Here is a 17,906-nt window from a genome sequence, read left to right as displayed (position 1 = left end):
TGGAAAAGCTCGGATTTTGCCCGCGTTTATACCAACTTTCATTCTCAAATCAAACTAAAAAAAACACAAATTGTGTTGTAAAAATTGTTTTTTTATAAACGTCCAAAAAGCAAGTTTCCCAAAAAAATTACGAAAGGTGTTTTGAAAGCCTACAAAAAATTTAAAATCTGCTTATAAATTTTGGTGAAATACAATATTTTTCAAGATTTTTGTTTTTGATTTTTGATGAGTAATTACTAGGTTTTGACCAAATTCGCCCGGATATTGCCTTGATTTTGGTCGAAAATTTTGGAAATCAAATGCTCCGATTTTGCCAGGTTTTTAGGTAATTTAGCCTGGATTTGTCCAGCCCGGATACGTGTTGAAAAAATTCTGGCAACCTTAAGCTAAACTCTGCATAATATTTTAGGATATGCTTATAAAACTTGGATAAAATTAAGATTTCGGCATAGACATATGTTGACAAAAAAATCGCCTCTAAAAATGTTGATCAACACGAATTTTTTGCAGAAATTCATCATTAACTAAGTTTGAAGTTAAAATATCTGAAAACTGTTTTCTATGTTTGAAAGCCTATGAACTGAGTTACAAATAGGCTAAATTTTGTTTATCGTTGGAGTTTTTTTTTCATATTGCTTAAAATGTAGTTTTAAAGTTTCAAAATATCTGTTTTTTTCGAAGACTTACAAATAAACACCTCTCCTGATAAAATGCTAGCATTTAGAAATCGCATTTCAAGGTTCATGCCTGAAATATTGCACCTCGCGTAACTTTTGATCTCATCGATAGAACATTTCGAAAACTTCATACATGCTAGCTTCATATTTCAACAATCACTCTGCCAAATTTCAATAAAAAATGTTGCGTAGATTCAGAGATATTGCAGTTTGAATTAGAAAAATCCAAAAAGTCCGATTTTCGTAGAATTACTGTTTCTCAGGCCACACAAACTCCAGAAAGCTCAAATTTTGTGTTAGTTGATCTATCTAACGCAAAAAAAATGATCAAAAAATATCATCAGAGTAAAAAGTTATGGAAATTCAAAGTCGAAGTGACAGTTCGCTTGCTTCCAATTTCTATACAATTATAAACGGTACTGTAGGTATAGTATTAGAGTTATTTGTATGGTCATTCTATGATATTCTTTGGATATTGAAAAGTAACGGACATATTCTATGAGAAAGCCTGAATAGAACAAATGGATAAAAACCCTATCAAATGGTTAATTTTCAATAAAGAAAGTACATAGGGACAGGGGGAAGACCTAGGGAATTACATGGTGGTAAAATTTCATTTGTTTCTGAGGCCAAAAAATATTGTGAAATGTTATAATTTGTGCCCCTAAATGTTTGCAGCCACCTTGTCCATCTTTTGAGTATTTTTGTGTTTGAAAGAAAACGTTAAAAATTCAATTGGGTCCAAACAAATCAATACTGTTATTGATGTTTTTAAGCCTTCTGTGTTTATTGGTATCAATACAATAATTTTTAAGATGTTGAGATATGTACGTTAGAACCATAATGATCAAAGTTACTCTGAAACATGAAATCTGGTTTTGTAACAAACATTTAGTTTTAGCCACTAATGTCGATTAAATATTCCGCTATCAATGATCATGCCTTATACTCCTTACCTCAGTATGTATTTAAAAAAAAAATGTGTTTCAAAAAAGCAACCCCTTCCAAAATTTTCGAAAATGAATTAAAAAAGTGAACAATGTTCCCCCAGTTAATGGCACTCTTTTTTGTGAAATTTTACCAAATGTACCTACTATTTTTTATTATTGGAGACATTTGATAAGAAAAATAAACACATACAACTTATGCAAAAACTACGAAATGAATACTTACAGCTTTCAAAAAATTACTTTAGAATCTTTTTTTCAAAATCATGCATATCATGCAAAATCATGCAGGGAGCAGAAAAATTTAGATAATTTGCTCGAACGCCTCGTACAGAAATAATGAGCATCAAATAATATAAAATATAAATAATATAAACAAATAAATAATATGAAAAAAAAACTCTTTTTGAAATGGAATGTTTTATCATATTTATTGTGGTTTAAAAAAAAAGTAAAATCCATGTAATTGCCGAGCTATGCGCCTGGATTATATACAATACTCGAGCAGAAGGATTGGGTATTGCATATAATCCAGGCGCATGTGTTTTGTTTAATCCGAGGTTTCACTTATCCGAGGTTGTCCTTCCCCCGACTACCTCGGATAAGTGGGGTTCTACTGTCCATCCTTTTCCTTCTGTTCTGCAAACCATTCGGGCGCACAGCTCGATAAGTATGTAAAGCTTAGTTCTTTTAGAAATGGGACACTTTCATTTGCTAATAGCTCGTTAACTAGTTATTGGATATTAAAAATTTGAACAGCATTTTGTTGCCTGTAAAAAGTACTATTCGACCTATTTTTTTCAAAATTTAAAATTTACGCGTTTTTGAGATATGTACGATGCTTGAGAAAAAGAAAAAAAAATTTTTGCACAGATTCCTTTAAAATTCGTCATTATCAAATTGATAGCTGAAAAAACCGTTGATTATTCAAAGAATTACTGAGTTTATGTGGTGGATAAGTATGCAAACACTGTCAATAATGTCCACAAAGTTCAAATCAAGCATTGGAGTGAAGCAGATGATCGGCAACAACGGTTAAGGATCATCAAGGAATGCAAGTCTCATACCAGCATTTTTAATTTTCAATAAACGAAAAGCTAAGGGTAGATCGCTGAAATGTCCAAAACAATTTTCTCCGATAAGCTGAAAGTGTTGCCTAGTGATGACTCATTGAAATCCAACCTCAAACAGCCATTTTGTGATAGTTCCAAAGCTCTTAAGCTGTAAAACCGGTACCGAAAAAAAAACGTTCAAAAATGTGATAAAAAATAACCAAATTTGTTCATTTCGAAACAACTGTATCCACTAAAATGCTTCCAGTTTCCAGTTTCCAGAGAAGTATTGGACCAAAAAGTATCAGAAATTGAAGAAGGAAGGTGAAGCCACCTAAAATATAGATTTTACAAAGTATAAGTTGGAGAAACTGATCAATACCATGACAGAAAAAAGTGTGCGCCGGCCAATGGGAGACACCAAGAATAAAGTAGAAATTTCTTTTACAAAAAACGGTAAATATTTTTTTTCAAATTTTTTCATGAAATATCATAACATTGCCTACTTTTCCTTCATAGAAAGTATTTCGTTCAAACGAATGGTTTTTGAGATACAGGCATTTGTAACTGTCCCATTTCTAAAAGAACTAAGCTTTATATGGATCTTGTATCAATCTGATGGCTGGGATAATGCGGGAGCCCAGAAAACCGGAGTTTGGATAAGCTGGGTTCAACTGTATAACGTTTCCCATAACCATTTTGGAAGAATCATCTCAGCAGATAAGCTTCAAAACACGAGAAAACTGCAAATGGACCTATTTTTCGGAAAATATATTTGATAGCCTCACAAATCCTTGGTCAATGTGTTTTTTTATCTAAAAAATATGATTGGCAGTTAAATCGAAGAATTTACAGCATTCTGGATTGATTTTTTGAGAACCAAATCCTAAGTTAAAGAAGGAGAGATGAATCATAACCCCGTCTGAAGGGTTGGGAAATAACGACAGCAAGTAAAAAAATATGCACAATATCGTAACGGACTTATTTTGGACCGGGTACATATTATGGACCACCTTGCAGCTTTTTTCTAATGTTTCTCTCACAAATCATGTTAGTCATGAAAATTTTGAGCAAATAATAGTTAAAGCCACTTCTTATGATTCTAATCATATCTAACATTGCATTTAAATCAGTTGATAAGGGAGAGGAAATTGAAAACGAAGGTTTGATTTTTCACAATTGGGCCGAATCAAGACCATTTCATTATTGGAGTCAACTTTCAAGAGGATTTCTGTATAGCTGTGATGAATTTAACCACTACTAACATGTTCACAGCTATGACAAAACACTTGACAACTAGTTTGCAAATTCGAAAAACCAAAACTTGTTTTTGTAGCAATTTGACCCATGTCGAAAATAGGTCCTACACAATCCACAGTCCTTAAGGAACTTATTTTGGACCACCCAACATAACCTGAGTATTGAACTTGCTGTTCATGAACGTAATACGTAAGACGTTGTGCGACGATATGAAATCATTTTAACCGTTTATTTAAAAAAAAGGAATTTTCCCCTGTGGTTATGCAATTTTTGAAGAAAAAATCTGTTGAATAATTTACTCAAACCAAAAATTTTTTCGTAGAACAAAAGTTGTTTTGAAGATAAAACTAAACTTTTGTGAATTTTTAAGCGATAAAAACTGAATTTTAGATTGTTAAAAAAATCGCATTTTTTTTCGCACATTTTTATCTTTTTTAATCTATGTATTCTAGAGAACTGAAGCTAATATAAATCAACTAAGGTTTTGGAAGTCGAAATTCGTCAATTTATGTCGCAGAGTTGATGATGTCAGACTTTCTTAACTTATCATTCGGTCGTCGGAAGGAGATTTATGTTCTTAAAATTGATCCTAAAGATAAGCCAACTGACCAGTATTTAACACTGCAGAAAACGATAGTCGAGATTGCAATGTGCTGTCGAAATTTTCTAAACATTTGAAACATACTATGTAACGGAGGAGTTTTTCTGCTGTTACTCTATTCTTATTGAAAATTGTTGTTTTAAAGCAAAAAAGTTGTAGAAAAAAGGTTGTATAAAGAAATATTAAACAAACAAGTGTACCTAAATAGATAGAGATTGCTGAAAAGTTGAAGAAAATTAGTTCAGAAATGAATTAACGTGAACAAACAAAACTTGACTACAAGAATACGAATGGAAAAGATTAACTGCACTATTCGCATAATTTCACATCATTCACTGTCGTAAATATAGCAAAATTTAGAAAAAAAACCTTAATATGTTTAAGGATGGTTCAAATATGTCCAATCATTTAAATCTGGTTACATTGCAACAAACGACGATATGTTTCGATAGAAAAAGCCTTGATCTTCACATCAAACCGAGTCAAAAGGTGTAGCATGTATTTTTTTTATTTCAGGAAATAGCATAGCCGCTTCCCAAAGCGGTCCAAAATAGGTCCGTTATCCTATTTACCTTTTTATTAAGTTAAAATATCTAAGTTATTTGTGGAACAATATTAACAAAAAATAAATGAATATATAGCTATGGGTCGGTGTTAACCTGCTTCAAAATTAAGGAAAAATTGATTGAAATATATAAAAACTACAATCGGTAAAGTACTGAAAATCAAGTTCCTCAGCCCCTGGAGTTATGCAATTTTTGAAAAATTAGTCAAAAAAAAATTCTCATTTATGAAGTTTTTTGTTGAACAAAAATTGTTTGTAATCATAAACCTAAGGTTCTGTGAATTGTTCGGCGAAAAAAAATAGGTTCTAGAGGGTTGATTTAATGATTAATGGCAGTTCGGTGCAGCATTAAATTCTATTGCGAAGAATATCAAATGAAAGTAATGCAAATTATAGACGGATAGATTAGGTTAGGGAGCATGATAGGTGTTGAAAATGAGCCAAGAGCGTGTTATGAGAAAACTTCTTGTCGTACAAGACAATTTGTCCCGCACCGTATTATTGTATGAAAGAAGTAAAGTTGATAAGCTGATTTTTTATTGATCTATAAAATGATACATGAATGGATTGAAGGTCGTGTTTCGTACGGGTGGTTGATCTCCATCTCAAGAATTCTTTGTATCTGAAATGGTAATGATCAAAATTCCACAATTACTGCACAATTCGCAACAATTTGCTACAATTCGCAATTTTTTTCTCTCTCTGAACACTGGTTTTTCTCATTTTGAAACACATTTACTCATTCCCGTACAATTAGCCACAAATTACTTTTCCTATTTTTATTTATTCGCCTGATCTCTCATAGTGCTTCTGTACAACAACACACGGCTTTTACCTCCCAAAAAAATATTTTTTGCTCTTGATCGTCACTAATTTCCCCTTTCAATTTTTTTCATTGCTGAATCGATGTGCAAAAGCGAAAATTGAATTGAGCAAACAAACAAATATTTTTACTTGATCGGATGCAATTGTGATTCCATTCAAGCTGTGCCATAACTCATGAACTTATGCATGCCATAACCAAATGTGAATGACAAAACCAGATTGAATTTCTCGAGGCTTGAATTTCGTTTGGTTGTGAGGAAAGAAGAAAAACATCAAATTTCCCCATTGAATGACAACGGCCGCCGGTGGCCCTCTCGGATCACTCACAAAGGAGGAACCACAAAATAATGGCCCCCGGGAGAAAGGGTGAAGTGACAACATAAAAACCACATAAAATCGATCATCTCCTCGTTCGTATTCTGCCGGAATTTGTTGGCGGTTTTATTTTCATACCAGTCAGCCAGCCTTCGACATATTGTGTTGTTGTGGTCTGGCCACGAGTTTGTCTCCCGGCGGCACCACCGTAACTTCCACTGCCTACCGGAAGTCAGCGAGTCACATCAAAAGATCTTTTAACGGTGCAATTTCGCTACGGGGGGGCACTCGAAGCTCATTTCGGCTTAATCGGGAGGCTTTCCCAAAGCTGGAAGTGAAACTGTTACTTAATGAAGGGAAAAAGATTAACCATCGAGAGAGGTCTTTTAAATATATGACGAAAATGGCAAATCTGCTTTCCGCGAGGTTCATTCTTTTGACAATGAATGGTTTTCACGATGGAGCTTTTGCGAAACTCAAAGTGTAATTTAATTGGCTTTGGATTTCGGATTACTGAAGTTTAACTATTCCTTAATTTGAAAATTCAAACATCTCAACTTAAGAAAAGTGTAGAAATAAGTACTTAATCATTCTTTGAAGCGCGAATTGAAAACAGTTTGAAGTTCGTTTCAGTTACAAAATGTTAAATCTCCGTTTTTAGAAATATGCCGAATTGAATGAGTTACTTTAAAAAGACCTTATTTTATCGAATCCTATAAATGTTTCACGATTCTATTACATGGCTTGGAGGTGTCATCGCATCAACCGTTTATCCATTCAACACATTTCCAAATTTAACAGCTCGTTTCATGGTTGGCTAAAATCTTCATCTCGGCCGTTCTCCTAATTGACGACTCTAACAACACACGCAGCATTAGCTGCAGATTGGCTGACACCTGAACTTTTTTATTGAAGCTTTCAGCCGCGTGGAGCGCACATACCTACCTACATCTGTTGTTAGCATGGGATTCAATCGCTGCGCTGATGTTGTGCAACAAAAACTGCTTCTTTTTCACGCTCTTTTTTCGTGAGACTTCTGACTAAAGTTTAATGAAAATGCGCATGTGTTGCTCGATTTTTTTTTCACGATCCACAGTCAATTGTTACCAGTCAACGAGTTAAGCGTTTGATCTGCTGATCCACTCATGTTGATGGTGTTAATGATTTTAATCTCAATCGCATTGGTACATGAGTCAATCATCAAGTATTGGGATAAATGTTGCGTACCTACAGACAGCTCAAATTGGACTTTGAGTCAAATCGGATTTCATCAAGGTATAATATTACTCAAGTGCAGCTTAATGATGACTCCAAATAAAGCTTTTCTGAGAAAGTGTTAAACCGCTGTTCAAACCATGTTAATTGTTCAAGTACAGATTATAAGAGGAAAAAATCTCTCAAGATTCTCGTTTCAGATTTGCCTTTCGTTAGACTATTCTTATCAAGTCGTAGTTAATCTTTTCTTTTTTCTTCCAAACATTCAGTCGATTTTGTCTAAACAAAAGTGATCGATTTTTGAAATTAGATTAATGAAATCTGTTGTAGACCTCGAAAAAACAAACTATTTGAAGGGCAGTGTCCGGCAATAGAGCTTAATCGCTAGTATTCCTATATCCAAGCGAATTAATTTTGCCTCTTGCCATGTCGAACAACTCGGTGATCCGCTGCAGCAGAAGTAGGGTCCTGGCGATCATGACCTCGTCCATTTTGGGGTATGGAGCGGCAGCCCTGGCCAGGCAGTGTAATCTGCGGAAGCTCTGCATGTCCTCGGTAGCTGCTGATGTTGTGGCGGGGGTCAGGCCCATCTTGGCCTTGTTAGAGGAAAAAATCTTCTGCTACAAGCACAGGCACATGCCCGATGTGCGGAAACATGCCAGAGAGGCCTCGTTGTCCACCTGGCAGCATCAGTGGGACAGCTGGAATCGCGACCGATGGACCCATCGCTTGATCCCTAACATCGGATTTTAGATTGATCGGAGACATGAAGAAATGGATTTCTGCATGACGTAGTTCTTGACTGATCCCGGATGCTTCATGCACCACCACCATCGGTTTAGAAATGTGGCCTCGCCATTCGGCCCAACCTGCGGTGACACAGCAGAGACACCAGAGTACGTAGTGTTCAACTGTCCGAGGTTCAAAGGGGTACGCGCTAACATGCTTGCCGCCTGCAGACCAGACACGACAGCCGACAACATCGTGCGGAGGATGTGTGAGGGTGCCAACACTTGGCGTGTGGTCAGCGATGGGTTCACCCGGATCATGACTGCCCAGTAGAGGAGCGTCCGAACCTAGCATTAAAGCATACAGAGACAAGACTTTACCTTCTACGTATGCCGAGCTGCCAGGTACGTTGCGTGCGTGCGTAGGATATCTCAACCGTTAACGTCGCGGAGTAACTGAAAAGAAAGCGCCCTCTGCAACGGCGGCTGCGGGGATAAGACCTTCACCGCAATCGAGCTCGTAGGGGAAAGAGTATTCACGGGATACTCTCGGGTAGAGTGGACTGTCGAATGAGCCACTCGAGCCTGGTAGGATAACATCACCATCGGGATTAATCTGAGTCGTAAGCGTCGTAGTCATTAGCCTGTTACGTTTGCTGTAATAGGTGCGAGTCTAGGATAAGCTGCTCTCGATTCGGCACACGGCGGGCAAAAAGCCCAGGGTTGCCAGCCAAAGGAAGGAGGAAGACCGGACCACGGTCGGAGTAGAATGCCTTTTCGGCGGGGGCCCTTCGAGAAGTGTGCGTCCGATCCTAGCAATAAAGCGCACTAAGATAAGACTTTACCTTCTGCGTATGCCGAGCTGCTAGGTACGTCGCAAACGTTGCGTAGGATACCTCCACCACCGCGGAGTATCCAAGTACACACAAAATTTCCGAGACCGAATTTTAGCGAAAAAAAAAAAATCAAATTTGACCAGCTAGAAAAAAATCGCTAGTAGAAAAAAAAACAATTTTGCTATTTCCACCACAAGAACCACCAGCATCGCGCTTCCGGTCAGTTTGTTTTTTTTTTCTCATCCTACGGCGGCTTTTGTCTGTAGACAAAACGGCTAGAGAACCTTCGTTTTCTAAAATCAAGTAAAATTGCCCTTTTTATTTCTAAAATAAAGCATGTTTAGCTTTTTTGCTGGTGCTCCGTGAAAATTTATCAAAATTAAACTTTAAATAGCCAAAAAACGTGAAATTGTGCATAAAGATTAGAAAGGATTACGTTGATGTAAAGTGTTAAGATGGGTGAAGTTTGGAAAGCAGCTTCCCGGGATATATTATTGCGATTCTAAAAATAGTGCTTAAAATAAAAGAAAAATGGCTATCGGTGTGATCTGATTTGCGCTTACGCAGTACCATATTTATCGATTAATGTTCAAGCGTGCTTTTCGATATAAAAAATGTGCTCAGTGGACGACTGCTGGTGAAGTTAGGGGAAATTGTTTTAAAATACGTCTGATAAATTTGGAAAAACAGCAACGCAGTGGCGCAGCCCAATTATTAGTCCACAGCAAGATAAAAAGGGAAAATTCCGCAATGGGCGAAAAAATGCAGTTCTTTTTAAGATTGCTGCGATGCGCGTTGCTTGTAGGTGACAAATATATTGAAAAACATTTGGTTGCAACCTGTTCCAGTTGACTCCAATCAGGAAGAATTGGGAGACAGCTCCGGCCTAAATCTTATATAGCGTTTGATGGATTTGGTGAGATCGTTTCTTTTTGAAAATTCATTGCTTTTACTCATTTTTTCAGTCCTATTTGCCGAGTAGGATTTCCCATAAAAATATCCCTTCCCCTTCCTATCTGAATACAGCGCCCTGGGTCGTATGAGTTCTCTGCACCTGAAAAGTTTTATTTGCTGTATCAGATCATCCCCATTATGATTACATTGACTTGTCGCGGTGTGCATTATTGTACTACACTTATTTTTAAAACCAACACTTGAAACGAATATTGAATCCAGATACTCGTTTTGGCATCTTGTGTTTGTTTTGATGATTAAGTTGTACTTTGTGTATCAGCCAATGCAAGATGTGTGTAGTCACCCAATGCTATGCTATGCTATGCTATGCTAAAGCATATTTAGCTTTTTTGCCATCGCATTAGTAAAATAACTCTTTAAGCTAATCGAAACTAACAGCGAAATTTTGCTAAGTGGAGCCTCGAAATTTTTTTGTGTAGAACGCGCTCTTAACGACGGAAGCTGTGGGGATAAGACTTTACCTTCTCCGCAGTGGAACTCGTAGGGAGAAGAGTATTCACGCCGCGGAAAACTTTCGAAAAGTGACTTCACGTCGTTGGCGGGTGAGTCACTCGAGTCGGTGTAGTATGTCGTCTTTGCCGGGTATCATCCGAGTAGTTTCGTAAAACCCGGACGTGTGCTGTGACAGGCGCGAATCTAGGATAAGCTGCTCACGACCAGCACACGGAAGGGCAAAGGGGAGAAGGCCTCGAGCAAATCCAAGGGGGACCAAGACCTCAAGTCGTTAGAGTAGAGGTTATTGGTCTCTAGCAGTGGTCTCAAACAGAGGCAGAGCGCACGATAGTCGTGGCAACCAGGCGAGCCTTGTGTAACGAGTAAAGGCCGGACCTCGAGTCACCAAAGGAGAGGTCCTTAGTCTTGAATCCTAACAAGAGGCAGGGTATGTATGCTGGAGTTTTGACTTGAAACTGAGAAAGCCGATGAACGCAGAAGCGCGGACATGGTCTCCCATCACGGGTACAGCCTTCGTTGCAAGTCCGGATGGGAATTATGGCCAGAGGCCCCAGGCAGATTTTATGGCTTAGAGGTACATAGTATCTAGGGTCGCCAACAGCGTTGCCAGATTGAAAACCGCTCAAGTCCGTAGATTTCACGAAAATCGTAAAACGTACTGATTTCGGTAAAATAAAACTTGATGACCTTTTATTTTTTGGTTGTCAGGAAGAATTTTCATTTATCCGCAGAATCCCTTGAATTTATTCGATAATCCGTAGGAAATGCTGAAAACCCGTAGATTTCGAGCATCGATCCGTAGCTCCATAGAAATGCTTAAAATCCGTAGAACTACGGAGAAATCCGTAGATCTGGCAAGGCTGGTCGCCAATTGCACCTATGGACCTACAGTAGAATACTGGGGAGACGCGGGGACTCGCCGTGCCTTGGAATGCAATCCGTTAAAAGAATTTACCATATGGATGATCAACTAATAAAAAAAGATTGGTAGAGGAAGGGTTATTTGCATTTATGGGAAATCATACATGGCAGATGAATGAAAATGGAAAAGGCTCACCAATTTTTTGTCGTACTTAGCTAACTTAGTATATGGGCGACCTGATTGTGTGAACTATGTTGCACTGAATTGACTTCCACTCTGCAATCGTTAATCTGATTCCTATGTTTTACAATTTCTGGCCCTTTCAAAATCATTCTAGACGAATGGGTTCTTTTTTCCACAATTTCCTAACACCTGGTAAAAAACGGGTTCGATACTCATCCTTGGACAAAATAACTGCTTTGCTTCAATCCGCAAATCCTTATCGATGTTCCGGAGCCGCGGATCCTAGGTGAAAAACTGCTTGTATACTTCCATTGTGAATTTTTTGTATTTTTTTCCCTATCGGTACTATCTGAAAAATGATCAAACTTTATGTGAGGCAATCGAAAAAGGATTTTCCGGTTGAATAATAATGAATTCTACTCTAGATTTTCAATTTATGCAAGCTTTAATTTGGCAGTTGGAAAAAAACACGTCTTTCCTCGGCAAACGCCTACTTCCATTCCTCAATATAAATTTTGACCAAAAAGAATATCATAAAATTCCAGGGAATTTGAAGCATAAATAAAACTTTCAACGTTTAAATTAAAATCATGAGCAGACTCAAATTGTGAGGCTAATTTTTGAGATTTTTTTTGCGTTAGTTAAAAGAAGTTTATTTCCATCTTTCAAAGTAAGAATTGGCTTTTGAGGCTCTTTCAAAATTTTAGTAAATTTCCAAAATGACTTTGAGTAGGGTTTTATGTCCTCTACTGCGTTTGCATGATTTTCATCCCGAATAAAATTTTCACTACGATTGAATAAATTTTGAATAAGTATCTCTAGTTCGTTGGTATTGGCATCGATGAATGTTTTTCAGTCGTATCAAAAACTGAAGATCATCGTCGATCAAAGGTTGATTAAATTTATGTTTAACTTTGGGTAAAAGCGGCTTTAGCATTTACTAATGAAGTTTTCAAATTTTTCTGTTCACCGCTACATTGAAAAAGCAAGTATGCGGCAACAATTATAATTTTCCCCATAGAAGTATCTAATTCAACTCCAATTGTTTCTAAGACTTTTGTATTGAAAGAAGGAAGAAGTCGAAATTTGAGACGACTATTGATGACAATAGCTAAACCCCCACCTTGTCGATCAAGTCGATCATTTCGTAAAATTTTAAAGAAAGCATTGCTTTTCGAGTTATTGTTTGGCTTTAAAAAAGTTTCAGTGATGGCAGCAATATGTATGTTTTGAGTTTTCAAAGATAAAAAGAATTCATCTTGGTTAGCCAGTAATGATCTAGCGTTCCAATTCATAATATTTAAACATCTATTTGGATCCATGAGGGAATCGTAAAGTCATCATAATTTTGTTAGCATAATTAAAAGAAGTTTGGAAAGCTTCAAACATTGAATTTGCTTTCAATATAAGTTGCATCATTTCTATTAAACTTTGATGCAAAAATTTTAATTTTTCCTCAGAAATCTCACCCAAATCAACAAAATTGTTAGGATCAGAAAATGAAGGAGAAGAACAGGTATTTGAATTTGAATTCCGGGGACTTTCCCAAGCCTTCGCATGAACGTTGAGACTTGGTTTTTCCCATTTTCATTAGTTAAACCTGAAGAGGGCAACCCATTTTCAACCACCTCTGAGAACGTTAAACAACGAGTCTGTGGCGCAGAATCAGCACAGGTAACATTAAAATCACTTCGAGCATTACCAAGTCGTGATTCCAATGTAGGCCGAGGCTGACTGCGAACAGGCAGATTGTTTGCCTGCCTGACGTGTGAAGACGAAAAAGAGGAAGGAGGAGAAGAAACTTTTCTGACAACTTGGGGATTTTTCCTAGAAGCAATAATGTTTGCCCTAACGGGACAGTCTAAAGAATTCGAGGAATGATTACCTGCGCAATTCGCACACTTAAAAAATTCTGTTTGTGGCTCATCACCACCAAAAAGGCATTTAGATTTTTCATGATCGTATGAGCCGCAAAGCATGCATCTGGCATTCAATTTACAATTTTTAGTGCCGTGACAAAAAGCTTGACAACGACGACATTGCGTAATATTTTGGAGAAAATTGGTAGAAGATTTTCGAAAAGGTTCAAATTTGACTCGACAATGAAACATAAGACGAGCCATTTCAAGAATTTGCAAATTATTCAGCTGATCCATTTTAAAATGGATCGAATAAAGCTCAGGAGCAAAACCAACGCTACTGGTATTATTCGTGTTGGTTCTTTTCCTCATTTGAATAACCTAACAAAGAATTTAATTCGGTTGTGATTTCATCCGGTGTCTGAACGCCGGTGAGACCACGAAGCACAGGTTGTGCTTATGCGTTTCTCTTTTTTTAAGTTACCCCTTTCTTCCTCCCTGTGTGTTTGTCTTTTTTTAAATAAACAATTAAAACTCATTGTGCAGATCTCGCGTGCAACATATTTTATTGATTCGGAATTGGACACAAGTTGTGCAAACGTTCTCAAATAGGATGAAGTAGGTAAATATGTTTAGCTTTATTAACCCTGTTATCACAGACAAACAGACAGGGCACTCTGAAGAAAATCTGGCCAATTTTTCGCAAATCGATTATAGTGCCATCCAGGGCCGTAGGAAGAACCGACTCATGGGGGGGGGGGGGGGTTTTGGTGAATGATTTTTACCTATGATGTTTTGCTCAACAATGTACGAAAAAAAAAAACAAATTATATTTGTTACTATTTATATGATTATCTATTCATTTTAAAGTTTTCATTAATAGTTTTTGTATTAAAACGTAACTTTTGAAAAATGGTCCTTAGCCTGAAGGATGAGCTTATTTTTTTATGAAACCTTTAGAAACAAAATATGAAATTAGTTTTCATCGAAAGTTAAAATTTAATGTTTAAGAGTCTGGTAGGTCGAAAAATAAAAAAAAGTTCTTTTAAAGCTAAATAGCCTTCATTTAAAAAAAAAAAACGTATTCCATGCTCAAATCATACGAGCCCAATCTTTCAAACTCTTTTGCAAATTCCAAGAATTTAACCTTTGAAGAAAATAAATAAAATTTTTCAAAAAAAGAAAAAACAGAAAGCGATAACAAATTTTCGGATCGAATTTACTCGATGCTAACTTAAACTAAATATATGATTTCAGTTTGAAATTGAGCTTTAAAAAACTTTAAAATCAATAATGTTAATCAATACACTGAGAAAATACAGAATTTTTTGCAGATTTTTTAGGTGAAGAACAGATAGGAACTTGTTTTTTTTTAACAGGAAATATTTTTCATAAATAATCAATTCCATAATGGAAATCCTGTGGGTAATTTTTTTTAATATAATTTGGGATACTTTGCATAAAACAAAAGACAGAATATTAACTCAAATTCTACATTATATAAGTGATTTTCAGCTGAATTGTGTGTAGAAACTTCTTCTGATTAAAAAAAAGTAAATCTGGCAATTGACAAGCAAATTTTTATGTTCATGTTCTCTCAAATTCCTTTACAATTTTATGTTGATTGAAAAACTCGTTCACTCATTCCTGAGTTTTCAATCTGAATACTGAACCTGAATTCAAAAATTGTTTCTGAATTCCTATGCCATTTCTAAAATATACAAAAAATACGATTTCCGAATCTTAATTCCAGATCAAAATTTTATGAGCCAATCATTCATGAATCTTTTATTTAAATTCTGTATTGCTGGTTTAATCTTAATTAATTTTTTTTTCAATTATTTATTTTTAATCTGTATTGTGAATCAGAATTTAAATGTGAATTTCAAATGATGAATCTGAATCTGAGTTTTCAATTTTGGATTGCCACTTAGAAGCTTTTAATGTTTGAATGTTGTTTTAGAATAAAGTTTGAGAACTTCGATATAAAATGTAAAACAAAATTCTTATTTTTTTCATATTTGGAATAGAGTTATCAAAATAATATATTGAAAATGGAAATGATTTTCAAAAAAACATGATTCAAATTTGATATGAAATGCAAAACCGAATCAGGAAAGCAGCTTTTCATTCCTAATTTCTTATGATTATTCGAACTGAAAATCAAGAATTTTTAACTTGATACAGAATCAGAAATACGAAAATATGTAGAAATACAATTTTGGTTATGGGAATATAGAATCAGAATTTCCAAAATGGGTTTTATTTCAAATCTAATATTCGATACAAATTTCTATGATAAGGTTGCCAGATTATCCGACAAATAATATAAATATTCCTGGATATTTAATATAAAATTTGGAAATAAATTGGTCTGACCCGGTTGCCCGGATTTCATTGGAAAAGCCGGGTTTGTTCTCATTCTCATTTTAAATCAAACTTTTAAAAACAAATTGAGTTGTAAAATATTTTTTATTCATGCGTCCAAAATTTTTGGAGCAAGTTTCAAAAAAAAAATCAGGGATGGTTTTTAAAAAAATTTATTCATGATTTTTAATGAGCAATTCCTAAGTTTTGATCAAAATTGCCCGATATTGCCTAGATTATGGTAGAAAATGTTGAAATCAAATACCCGGATTCCGCCTGGTTTTACATAGAACAGCCCGGATTTGTTCGGCCCGGATCCGTGCTGAAAAAATTCTGACAACCTAAGTCTATGAACATGTGAGAGAATTTTGAAAAACTGTAGCAAAATTTTGAACTTGGGATATATTTTTGAGGTTTTGGCATTAATTTTTAGTCTAGACTGTTTTTCTTTAATATATTTGCTCTATCATCATAATATGATTATGGATTTAAAATTTTGAGTGTATAGTAGAATACCTCGCTTGCTTTTTTGGACACTCATGGGGGGGGGTTTAACCCCCAAAACCCCCCCCGTTCCTACGGCCATGGTGCCATCTGTTGCCGACATTGCCTTCCAATTTATTTTGATATTAAAAAACTATCATGGTCACCTTTGAAAATTTTACGTTTTGTTTTGAAGCGTACATAACCGTTTTGTCATTTTCAGAAGAAGGTATACTCAAGGTGGGTATATATTCAAGAGGTGTTCCCGAATAACGAATTCCCGATTCAGCCATTTTGGCTATGTAGGCTATGCAACTATGCGGAACTCATGAAGTTTGTTTACTAACAAACCACAGAAAAGCTGAGCAAAAAACAAACAAACCCATTGAGAGCCCCGCTCACTCCTCGCCTACTTACTGTGAAAGTCGGAGAACCTAGTGTATCTAAGAACCTTGGGTATACTGTTATTTGTGTCTCTTTGAATATTAATATTTCTGCTTTTTAGGTTTGATTCAAAGGGCTTCACTGCTGCCAGCGAAATCAGTCAAATGCATTAAAAACTATTGTGATAGTTGTGGTGATGGTTATGTAATGAATTCCAAAGATCACCTTCGGAAACGGAAAAGTTTTCCACCGTCAACCTCCCGTGTTCAAGAAATCCAACTCAATAATGACAATTTCGCACAGTCAGCTCTCATTTTGAACGAAACTATTGAATGTATTAAACGATTTCCCAAAAAAAATAATTTTTAACTAATTTTTCATAAAGGATATAATTATACAGATTTTACAGAAAATATGACTTTATAATGAAAAAGGAATAAGTACAAATTAATGTAAACTTTTGTTTAAAAAAATAATTAATTAAAGCAAGTTTCTAGATTAGCTTACAACACACTTCGCAAATTTTCTATAACACCTTCTACCTTCGGCAGTGGAAAGCATCTTTGGAATCGATTTGCACATAAAAAAAATATCTGGTTTCCTATTTCAGACAATTGATTAACCTGAACATTTAGATATTTCTCTCTTAAACTGAAGTTAAAAACTGTTTTAAATATAGTTATATTCATTCCGGAGTACGGCGAAATTATCTGCTGGAAACTGCATGGAAATAAAAATAATATCTGGAATGGGAACATTTGCTTCAGCTTTCCTTCACACTCTGGCGGGAGAGCCGAACGATTGAAATAAATTTTGATCGGGAGGCTACGAATGGTCAATCATAAGGTGCAGATCTTCTTTAAGTCAAGTGAATGTAAGATGAACGCACATTTTCCCAGGAAATCTGATGCACTACTCATCGATTCCTGTCTCTAATAATCGAACCACATACATAGCATTCACCTGTCTTCGTCATTCCTGAAAAACTTTGTGGAAATGTAAGATTTCCGAGAATTAGATACCATTAAATAAAACTTTCTGAAACGACCAATATCTTACGAATATCGTCGAGTTTTCCGCCAATGTATTTTAAGTTTTGAACAGATACCAGAAATGCGGCTGCCACCGCCTGATTCCAACTCGCTTTTCCGTCACCTTCTTTACACTTTCAAAAAGGCATTTGTTTTGAAGAATATTTTGGTCGGTAAGGAATAGTAAACAAATATAACACAAAAAACAGGACTACCATGATGGGAATTGTGATTTCCAAACAAGTGAAGCAGCGCTACCTGGTGATGACATTGCCTAGCTTCTCAGCT

The 17,906-nt window shown here is 35.9% G+C and overlaps 1 protein-coding gene across 9 annotated transcripts in view; it reads left to right on the top strand.

Annotated features, from left to right (window-relative positions):
- LOC129750710 (tetraspanin-18) overlaps nucleotides 1-17,906 on the top strand; it is a 222,641-nt gene that overhangs the window by 28,892 nt on the left and 175,843 nt on the right. The gene's annotated exons all lie outside the window — the stretch shown is intronic.

The sequence above is a fragment of the Uranotaenia lowii genome, chromosome 3 (genome assembly GCF_029784155.1).
Source record: "Uranotaenia lowii strain MFRU-FL chromosome 3, ASM2978415v1, whole genome shotgun sequence".
Classification (NCBI taxonomy): domain Eukaryota; kingdom Metazoa; phylum Arthropoda; class Insecta; order Diptera; family Culicidae; genus Uranotaenia; species Uranotaenia lowii.
This window is presented reverse-complemented; position numbering and strand designations above follow the sequence as displayed.